The sequence below is a fragment of the Mobula hypostoma genome, chromosome 2, assembly GCF_963921235.1.
Source record: "Mobula hypostoma chromosome 2, sMobHyp1.1, whole genome shotgun sequence".
NCBI classification, from domain to species: Eukaryota; Metazoa; Chordata; class Chondrichthyes; order Myliobatiformes; family Myliobatidae; genus Mobula; species Mobula hypostoma.
The window spans coordinates 71,488,891-71,498,138 of NC_086098.1; positions in this window are offsets into that span (position 1 = coordinate 71,488,891).

Here is a 9,248-nt window from a genome sequence, read left to right on the forward strand (position 1 = left end):
ACCTTCTGAACCTATGCTGCACTCCCTCAATAGCAAGAATGTCCTTCCTCAAATTTGGAGACCAAAACTGCACACAGTACTCCAGGTGGGGTCTCACCAGGGCCCTGTACAACTGCAGGAGGGCCTCTTAGCTCTTATACTCAATTCCCCTTGTTATGAAGTCCAGCATGCCATTAGCTTTCTTTACTGCCTGCTGTACCGGCAAGCTTACTTTTAGTGACAGATGAATGGGGACACCTAGCTCTTGTTGTACTTCCCCTTTTCCTAACTTGACACCATTCAGGTAGCAATCTGCCTTCCTGTTCTTGCCACCAAAGTAAGTAACCCCATATTTATCCACATTAAACAGCATCTGCCCACTCACCCAGCCTGTTCAAGTCACCCTGCATTCTCATAACATCCTCCTCACATTTCACACAGCCACCCAGCTTTGTGTCATCTGCAAATTTGCTAATGTTACTTTTAATCCCTTCATCCAAATCATTAATGTATATTGTAAATAGCTGCGGTCCCAGCACCAAGCCTTGCAGTACCCCACTAGTCACTGCCTGCCATTCTGAAAAGGAGCCGTTAATCCCAACTCTTTGTTTCCTGTCTGCCAACTAATTTTCTATCCATGTCAGTACCCAACCCCCAATACCATGTGCTCCAATTTTGCCCACTAATCTCTTATGTGGGACCTTATCAAAGACTTCCTGAAAGTCCAGGTACACTACGTCCACTGGCTCTCCCTTGTCCATTTTCATAATTACATCCTCAAAAATTCCAGAAGATTAGTCAAGTATGATTTCCCCTTCGTAAATCCATGCTGACTTGGACCGATCCTGTTGCTGCTATCCAAATGCGCTGATTTTTCATGTTTTATAATTGACTCCAGCATCTTCCCCACCACTCACTTCTCTTCTCTCACACCATTCAATAGTTAGCACATTGTTAGTGTCTTCCACAGTAAACACTGATACAAAATACTCATTTAGTTTATCTGCTGTCTCCTTGCACCCCCCCAGTTATTTCTCCAGCCTCATTTACCAGAAGTCCTATATCTACTGTCATCTCTCTCTGACCTTTTTAAAAAATATTTGAAAAGGGTTTTCCTATCTACCTTGACATTATTTGCTAACATCCTTTCATATTTCATCTTCCCCTCCCCCCAATGATTCTTTTAGTTGTTTTCTGAATAGTTTTAAATGTTTACCAATCTCCTATCTTCCCTCTAATTTTTGCTTTGTGGTATGCCTGCTCTTTAGTTTTTACATTAGCTTTGACTTCCCTTGTCAGCCACGGTTGCGCTATTTTGCCATTTGAGTATTTCTTTGTTTTTGGAATACACCTATCTTACACCTTCCTCATTTTTCCCAGGAACTCAAGCCATTGCTGTTTTGCTGTCATCCCTGCCAGCATGTCCTTCCAATTTACTTTGACCAACTCCTCTCTCATACCATTGTAATTTCCTTTATTCCACTGAAATACTGGTACATTAGACTTTATTTTCTCCCTATCATACTTCAAGTTGAATTCAATCATATTGTGATCACTGCCTACTAAGGGTTTCTTTACCTTAAGCTCCCTAATCATTTCCAGTTCATTACAGAACACTCAATCCACTTAGGCTCAACGACAAACTGCTCTTAAAAGCCATCTCATAGGCATTGAACAAATTCACTGTCTTGTTGAGATCCATTACCACAATCTACCTGCATGTTAAAATCTCCCATGACTATCATAATATGGCCCTTTTCATACACCTTTTCTATTTCCCATTGTAATCTGCAGCCCACATCCCAGCTACTGTTTGGAGGTCTGTATATACTGTATCTGCCATCAGGGTCTTTTTACCTTTGCAGTTTCTCAAGTCAACACACAAAGATTCAACACCTTCTGATCCTCTGAAATAACGTGTAACCTTGGACATTCAGCTCCCACCTACAACCATCCTTCAGCCATGATTCAGTGATGGCCACAATATCATACTTCACAATCTGTAATAGTGCAGCAAGATCATCCACCCTATTTCGTATACTCCATGGATTGAGATATAACACTTTGAGTATGGTATTTGCCACTCTTTTTGATTCTGCATCCCCAATGTACCCTGCTGGCTGCAATTTTGTCCTGTCATCTGCCTGGCCTTCCTGACAGTCTGACTGCAGCTATCTTTGCTTTTTCACCATCCATCCTGTCCTTGAGTCCCTTCACTCCAGTCCCCATCCCCCTGCCAAATTAGTTTAAACCCTACCCAACAGCTCTAACAAACGTGCTCTTGAGAATATTTTTTTCCAACACCCCCCCCCCAACTGGGTTCAGGTGGTGCCCTCCCCCTTTATACAGGTCATACCTCCCCCAGAAGGGATTTGAATGATCCAAGAACCTGAAGCCCTGCCCCCATCATGAATTTCCCAGCCACACATTTATCTGCCAAATCACCCTGTTTCTACCCTCACTGGTGCGTGGCACAGGCAACAATCCAGAAATTACTACCCTGGAGGTCCTGCTTCTCAGCTTTCTGTCCAGCTGTCTATATTCTCTCTTCAGAACCTCTTTTCTTTCCCTTCCTATGTCTTTGGTACCAATATGTACCAAGTCATCTTGCTGCTCTCCCTCCCCCTCCAAACTGCTGTGCCCATAATTTGAGATGTCCCTGACCCTGGCACCTAGGAGGCACATACCATCCAAGTGCCCGTTCACATCCACAGAATCTCCTGTCGGTTCCTCTGACTATTGAGTCCCCTATCACTACCATTTCCCTCTTCTCTCTCTTTCTCTTCTGCACCACAGATCCATGCTCAGTGCCAGTAACTTGGTCTCCATGGTACTTCACCGGAAAATGAACTCCCAGAACAATATCCAAAACTTATTATTGAAAGGAATGGGCACAGGGGTGCTCTGTGCTAATTGCCTATTCAACTACCCATTCCTTCTCATGACCATCACCCTGCTACCTGCCTCCTTCAACTTAGGGATGACTGCTCCCTGTAACTCCGATCAATGATCTCCTCACTCTCCCATACAAGCTGAAGGTCATTGAGTTGCTGTTCCGGATCCCTAGCACGGTCTTCAAGGAGCTGTAGCTGGATGCACTTCATGTAATTGTAGTTCCCAGGGTCTCCCAGGACTCCACCACCCACCATGAAGAACACACAATGGCCATTTAAACTACTCTAAGTACCCCTGACACGGTAAGAAAAAGGGGAAATTTAACAGAAACTTACTCAAAGCGAATGCCTCTTCTGAGCCAAAGCTTCCTTTGAGACGAAGCCTGGCACTCCCTCTCTCACCGCTGGCCCAATTCCAACAAGGGCCGCTCCACTTGTCCCTTCTGCACTTTTATTTACTCCTGTCTGTGCTGCACCTACCTCTGATTGGACTGCCAGAATGACACCGAATGCTCACAAAGTTCTCCTTTTAAATGAGTGACACTGACCGGTGAGTGACCTCCTCACTGTGTGTTGCTCCCGCCACTAATCGGACCACCAAATGCAGCCAAATGAGTTTAGCTTAGGCGAGTACCTCGGTCAACATGGATGTATTATGCTTAAGGAGCCTGTTTACTCTAAAAATCTACATCAACAGCATTGCCATAATTAAACTTCAAAGTAATTTTATTACTGAAGTGTATATATATCACCATATATAACCCTAAGCCTTGAGGTTAATTTTCTTGTGAGCATACTCAGTAAGTCCATGATAGAATCAGTGAAAGACCACAGCAACTTGGGTGCTCAATCAGTATGCAAAAGACAATGAACAATGACAAAAAGAAATAATAATAATAATAAATAAATGAACAAAAATATTGGGAACATGAGGTGAAGAATCCTTAAAAGTGTATCCAGAGGTATGGGAACAACTCAATGAAGGGGCAAGTGAAGTTGAGTGAAGTTACCGCCTTTGGTTCAAGAGCCTGGTTGAGGGATAATAACTGTTCCTTAACCTGGTGGTGAGAGTCCTGAGGGTCCTGCACCTTCTTCCTAATGACAGTAGTGAGAAGAGTGGATGGGTAGTGGGGTCCCCGATGATGGGTCCGGCTTTCCAGCAACAACACTTTCTGTAGATGTGCTCAATAGTGGGGAGAGTTTTATCCGTGATGGAGTGGGCCATACACACTACTTTTTGTAGGATTTTCCATTCAAATGCATTGGTGTTTCCATACTAGGCTATGATGCATTCAGTCATTATACTCTCCACTACACAGCTATAGAAATTTGTCAGAATTTTGGATGTCATACTGAATCTACAAAAACTCCTAAGGAAGTAGAGGGGCTGCTTTGCTTTCTCCATAATTGCACTTACGTGGCAGGCACAGGGCACGTCCTCTAAAATAATAACACTGAGGAATTCTGATCCTCCGATGAGGTCTGCTTCATGAACCTCTGGTTTCCTCCTCCTGAAGTCAATAATCAGCTCCTTGTTCTTGCTGACATTGAGTAAGAGGTTGTTGTTATGGTACCACTCATCCAAAAATGTACTAATCTCTTTGAAAAATTCAACCATATTTCTCAAGTAGGAATCCTTGCTCCAACAGTATAGGGCTAACTTTAGCTAATTAATGCTTTTTGAAGAGCAGATTAAACCTACCCTCTATAATTTTATCTAATAACGTTCCTAGCACAGGCATTAGAATCACAAGCCTGTAAGATCTACAAACCTGCCTGTCCAGGTAGACCCATTGTTTCTGCTTGTTTCTGTCCCACTGAACTTATACCTGCATACTTCGACCCAGTTTTATCCCCCCAGTTCAATTCCTTCCTACCTACATCAGTGACAGTTCACATACTCTTGCTCTTTTCAATGATCTCAAGTTCCCTTGCTCCGATCATCTTATTTTCATGATGCATGTCCAGTCCCTATTCAGCTTCAACCCCCATCAGGAAGGCCTCAAAGCTCTCCATTTTTTTCTGGACACCAGACACAACCAGTTCCCCCCCACTACCACTCTCCTCCATCTGGTAGAACTTGTCCTCACTCTTAGTAATTTCTCCTATGGCTCCTCTCACTCCTTTCAAACAAAAGGTGTAGCCTTGGGCACTCGCATAGGGTCCAGCTACCTGTTTGCCAGCTACATAGAACAGTCCATGTTCCAAGTGTACACTGGTATTACTCTCCAACTTTATCTACACTACATCAACAACTGCATTGGTGCTGCTTCCTGCACCCATAAGGAGCTAGTCGATTTCATCAACTTGTCTTCAACTTCTACCCTACCTTCAAATATACCTGGTCCATTTCTGACACCTCCCTCCCCTTTCTTGATCTCTCTATCTCTATCTCAGGAGACAGCTTATCTACTAATGTCTATTATAAACCCACTGACTCTCACAGTTACCTGGACTATATTTCTTCCCACCTTGTTACTTGTAAAAACATCATTACTTTCTCTCAATTCCTCTCATCTCTGCCACATCTGCTGTTAGAAACATAGAAAAATAGAAAACCTACAGCACAATACAGGCCCTTCAGCCCACAATGAAGTGCCAGACATGTACTTACTTAGAAATTACCTAGGGTTACCCATAGCCCTCTATTTTTCTAAGCTCCATGTACCTATCCAGGAGTCTCTTAACATATCCTCTTGTATCTGCCTCCACCACCGTTGCTGGCAGCCCATTCCACACACTCACTACTCTCTGCATAAAAAACTTACCCCTGACATCTCCTCTGTACCTACTTCCAAGCACCTTAAAACTGTGCCCTTTCACGTTTGCCATTTCAGCCCACATGATCAATGTATCTCACCATCTTATACACCTCTATCGGGTCACCTCTCATCTTCCACTGCTCCAAGGAGAAAAGACCGAGTTCACCCGACCTATTCTCATAAGGTGTGCTCCCCAAATCCAGGCAACATCTTTGTAAATCTCTGCTTCACCCTTTCTGTAGTTTCCACATCCTTCCTGTAGTGAGGTGACCAGAACTGAGTACAGTGCTCCAAGTGGGGTCTGACCAGTGTCCTATCTAGCTGTAATATTACCTCTCGGCTCTTAAACTCAGTCCCACGGTTGATGAAGGCCAATGCATCATATGCTTTCTTAATCACAAAGTCAACCTGCACAGCGGCTTTGAGTGTCCTATGGATTCGGACCCCAAGATCCATCTGATCCTCCACACTGCCAAGAGACTTAACATTAATGCTATATTCTGCCATCATATTTGACCTACCAAAATGAACCACTTTACACTTATCTGGGATGAACTTCATCTGCCATTTCTCAGCCAAGTTTTGCATCCTATAGATGTCCCTCTGTAACCTCTGACAGCCCTTCACTATATGCACCAGACCCCCAACCCTTGTATCATCAGCAAATCAGCAAACCTTTGCCAGCCCTCCACTTCCTCATCCAAATCATTTATAAAAACCACCAAGAGAAGGGGTCCCAGAACAGATCCCTGAGGCACACCACTGGTCAACGACCTCCATGCAGAATATAACCCGTCTACAACCACTCTTTGCCTTCTGTGAGCAAGCCAATTCTGGATCCACAGAGCAAGGTCCCCTTGGATCCCATGTCTCCTTACTTTCTCAATAAGCTTTGCATGGAGTACCTTATCAAATGCCTTGCTGAAATCCATATACACTACACCTTCATCAATGCTTTCCAAAATCTCCAGCACACCCTATTTCTTAATATCTATATGCTCAAGCTTTTTAATCCACTGTAAAGCATCCCTACAATTGCCAAGATCCTTTTCCGTAGTGAATACTGAAGCAAAGTATTCATTAAGTACCTTCGCTACCTCCTCCAGTTCCATATACAGTTTTCCACTGTCCTATTCTCTCACACCTTATCCTCTTGCTCTTCACATACTTGTAGAATGCCTTGGGGTTTTCCTTAATCCTGTTCACCAAGGCCTTCTCATGGCCCCTTCTGGCTCTCCTAATTTCATTCTTAAGCTCCTTCCGGCTAGCCTTACAATCTTCTAGATCTCTATCGTTACCTAGTTTTTTGAAACTTCTGTAAGCTTTTCTTTTTTTCTTGACTAGATTTCCAACGGCTGTTGTACAGCATGGTTCCTGCACCCTACCATCCTTTCCCTGTCTCATTGGAATGTACCTATGCAGAATGTCACGCAAACGTTTGCCACATTTCTGCCATACATTTCCCTGAGAACGTCTATTGCCAATTTATGCTTCCAAGTTCCTGCCTGATAGTTTCATATTTCCCCTTACTCCAATTAAACGCTTTCCGAACTTGTCTGTTCCCATCCCCCTACAATACTATGGTAAAGGAGGCAGAATTGTGATCATTATTTCCAAAATGCTCTCCCACTGAGAGACCTGACACCTGACCAGGTTCATTTCCCAATACCAGATAAAGTACAGCCTCTCCTCCTGTAGGCTTATCGATATATTGTGTCAGGAAACCTTCTGGAACACACCTAACAAACTCCACCCCATCTAAACCCCTTGCTCCAGGGAAATGCCAATCAATATTTGGGAAATTAAAATCTTCCACCGCAACAACTTTGTTATTATTACACCTTTCCAGAATCTATCTCCCTATCTATTCCTCGGTGTACCTGTTACTATTGGGTGGTCTGTAAAAAACACCCAGTAGAGTTATTGACCCCTTCCTGTTTCTAATTTCCACCCACAGAGACTCAGTAGACAATCCCTTCATGACTTCCTCCTTTACTGCAGCCCTGACACTATCTCTGATCAGCAGTGCCATGCCCCCACCTCTTTTGCCTGCCTCCCTGTGCCCTCTGAAACATCTATAGCCTGGCACTCCAGCCCCTGAAGCATCCAAGTCTCTGTAATGGACACAACATTATAGCTCCAAGTACTGATCCACACTCTAAGCTCATCTGCTTTGTTATGATGAGGTTTTTCAGTCCAATACGAAGGAGGTGTCCTCCTTCTTCAAAGAAAAGGGTTTCCCTTTCTCCACCATCAATGCTGCCCTCAAACACATTTCTTCCATTTTGTGCAAAGCTGCCCTCACCCCATCCTCCCGCCAACCCAACAGGGATAGGATTCCTCTGGACCTCACCCATCACATCCAGCATATAATCCTTTGTAACTTCTGCCATCTCCAATGGGATCCCACCACCAAGCATAACTTTCCCTCTCCCCCTCTCCCCCCCACCATCTGATTTCTGCAGGGATCACTCCCTACTCCACTCCCTTGTCCATTTGTCCCTCCCCACTGATCTCTCTCCTGGCACTTATCCTTGTACACAGAATAAGTGCTACACCTGCCCTTACACCTCCTCACTCAATACCATTCGGGGCCCCAAACAGTCCTTCCAGGTGAGGCTACACTTCACCTGATGAGTCTGTTTGGGTCATCCTATGTGTCCGATGCTCTCAGTGTAGCTTCCTGTATATCAGTGAGACCCAACTCATATTGGGAGACCCTTCACCAAGCACCTACACTCCGTCCACCAGAGAAAGTGGGATCTCCCTGTGGCCACCCATTTTAATTCCACTTCCCATTTCCATTCCAACATATCAGTTCATGGCTTCGGCTCCGCAATGAGGCCACACTCAGGTTGGAGAAGCAACACCTCATTTTCTGTCTGGGTATCCTCCAATCTGATGGTATGAACACCGGTTTCTCAAACTTCCAGTAACACTTCCCCCACTTCACCATTCCTTATTCCCACTTCCTTCTATCACCTTATCTCCTTAACTGCCTATCACCACCCTCTGGTGCACCTCCCCCTTTTCTTTATTCCATGGCCTTCTGTCCTCTCCTATCAGATTCCTCCTTTTCCAGTCCTGTATCTCTTTCACTAATCAACATCCCAGCTCTTTACTTCATCCCTCCCCTCTCTCAATTTCACCTATCACCTTATGTTTCTTCCTCCCTTCCCCCACTTTCTTATTCTGACTCCTCTTCTTTTTTACCCCAGTCCTGATGAAGGGTTTTGGCCTGAAATGTTGACTGTACTCTTTTCCATAGATGCTGCCTGGTCTGCTGAGTTCCTCCAGCATTTTGTGTGTGTTGCCTGTAATTTCTTGTCTGATGTCTGCTGCAGTTATTGAATAAAGATACATTTGCTGTCCTCCAGTCAACTGACAACTTGATCTTATTTAACAAAGGATGTACCAACATTGAAGCCACTCCAAAAGATTTTCACTTGGCTAATTCCTGGGATCTGGCATGTTGTCCTATCATGAGCAAATCAAGTCATTGGATGTGTATTTTTGGCAGAATGAGTTGTTTTCTTTTTCAAACAAATAAGTTCATATGGTGCTTGTGGGATTAATGCATCCACTAGTGGAAGGCTTTAATAAGGGGACAAAA